Below are 2662 nucleotides of genomic sequence, written 5' to 3'. Positions count from 1 at the left end.
GTTCCATCCTTATCCTGACTCCCTTTTTAGTAAGGAGGTGCAGCATTTCATCTATCCACAGTTTATCGTTTCTAATGTGCAAAATGTATGAGTATATCATAACCACTGCCAAGTAATAAGATTTGGTGTATGCTTAGGGAGTGTCCAAAGGAAGAGGCTAATAATATAAAAATAAACCTCTTTTGCTTTTTAGTGACTTAATTTTGTTACTGGATTTTCCCTGGTATCTAACAGGCTTGTTGGAACATATATGCATGTTCATCATACAGCAACTAAAAAATAAAGATAAACTCAAAAGAAAAATAAAACACTATAATCGAATAACCCCAAAATCTAAGCCACCTTAACATTTTGTGTAACCTTCAGTGTTTTTTCTATGCACATCCACATAATGACAATGTCCATCATTCATTTAGTGTTTACTTGGTGCCAATCACTAAACCCCCTTTTTTAATAAGCATTATATCATTTAATCCTATCACAATCTTAAGAGATGTGGACTATTATGCCCATTTTACAGAAGAAGACATTGAGGCTTAAAGGGTTTAATTAATTTGCAGAGAATCACACAGCTACTGAATCATGGGAAATAGTTTTAACCAGCATATGCCTGACTCCAGAACCTGTGTTCCTAACCTCAGTGTAATATTACTGACTTACACATTCCTTTAATACTAGAAAATTGTGTTGTTTTATACTAACTGTTTTATAATTATTCTTGAGGTAAACCCTATAATGAAATAAACATAAGAAGGAAGAATAGTGAGGAATATGTACAATGTAAAAATTGTATGCTAGAATACATAAAATATTTAGATTTCATGTCTCACATAGTCAAATGATATTAAGAGTAGCACACGAGAAATAACAGATAATAAAGCACCATAAANTTAACAACAGTAGCAAAATTATCATTTATTAAAGCCAAACTCAATTACCTTTCTAGTCTCTCTAAACCCTTTCATTTCTCCAACACTTGAGGTATAGCCTATGGATGGATCCCATCCATAGGCATAAAAGCAGACTGATATTGCTTTGATGGTGATGTTATAACTAATAAAAAAGGCCTCCCTTGCTCTCTTCTCCTGCCACCCTGGCTCATTTACAGAATATCCAAAGAACAGTTGGCAATTTGTGAATGGTGTTTAAAATATTGATTTCCTCAATTTTTTTCTGCCTTAAATAATGTTCATCTATAAACTATGCCTGATAAAATATAGGTATAACAAAGATCTATATCTGACTTGGAGAAAATGGCTCAAAAAATAGATTCTGGTTCTGACTTTAGGCTCTGTGGAATGAGAAAAAAGGCAAGCTTAAGAGATGTGAAATTCAAAGGGCCACTGAGGTGAGGTACCTAGCAAATTCATCAATAGGACGCTTTAGGAGTTGAGTGAATTTGTTGACTCTTAAATTATTACTTCATGCATAGATAACGTTCCTGGAATTCCAGTGGAAAATAAACCTTTAACAGTAAACCTTGATGTTTGAAAATAAAAGCAAATCACATGCTTCCCATAGGAGATGGGAATCTTTTCAAACTGTTACTAAGCCAAAACATGTTTGATCCAAGGTTCAAACATGTTTAAAATAATATGTGACAGGAGTACTTTAACTTGCACTAGAGCTAATTTCAGAGTTTACTGACTCTCTGTGTCTGTATTTTCTTTTGTTGTCTTTATTTCTGTTTCTTTGGAACGCCTTCCAAACTTCCAACTTCTTTGGAACTTTCCCCCTCTCTCTTTCCTTAATGCCACCATGGAAATGAAATATGAAATAAATTCTTATTTGTTGGCTTTGTTGAATAAAACTTGGATTTTTACCAATCTGTTGACCTGAAATGTTACAAAATGATTTTGCTCAAAATATACATATTTATTTGTATCATTAACTCTTTTGCTGTAAAGAAAAAAAAAAGGTTTTCAGAGTCTTAATAGTAGTTAGTCATCTCATTTAACATGATCTTGTATGAACTTATTTTTAGTTGACAAGTTAGAATGTTAAGAAACTATTTGAACAATTCAGCCATTTATCTCTATTAACATGAGGGGGGAAAGTTTGACTTAAAAATGACATAATATTGAAGATGTCAAAATAATGAGAGACATACAGTAGCCTTGGGCAGCTTATGTATTTTATCTTCTATTACTTTTAGTCCATGTGGTTAAAAAACTATGTATGAAAAAGTATTTTTAAAAAGAGACTGTTAAATATAATTTCACTAACAAAAGATGAAAAATGAAAGTGGGTTGAATTTTTAAAAATACTCTTAAAAAAAGGTTTATTCACTACTGCATTTAGTTTCATGAAAAGTTAGAAAGCAAAGTAAGAAAATGTCGCCAAGGCCCAATGACAAATGGACATAAAACTAACTTTAAAAAATATTTATGAATCATCTTTTATCAACCTCAGATCATTACTCAAAATTTGAATATGCATACACATATATTTGTAGCAATAAAGAGCTCAATTAAAATGATAGATCAATTAGAAATCTTTCAAAATATGGTAGACCCATCCAAGAGGCAAAGAAATGGCCCAAGTGAACCTTATGATCTTGTTCTTATAGGCGAGCATTAAACCACTAATGGCTTTTTCGTGTGCCAATTGGTTTTCATGCTATTGTGTTGTCGGAAAAGTCATGACATATTTTTGCGACGAA

This window comes from Hipposideros armiger, unplaced genomic scaffold (assembly GCF_001890085.2).
Source record: "Hipposideros armiger isolate ML-2016 unplaced genomic scaffold, ASM189008v1 scaffold_365, whole genome shotgun sequence".
Taxonomy (NCBI): Eukaryota; Metazoa; Chordata; class Mammalia; order Chiroptera; family Hipposideridae; genus Hipposideros; species Hipposideros armiger.
Note: the sequence above shows the minus strand (reverse complement) of the source record.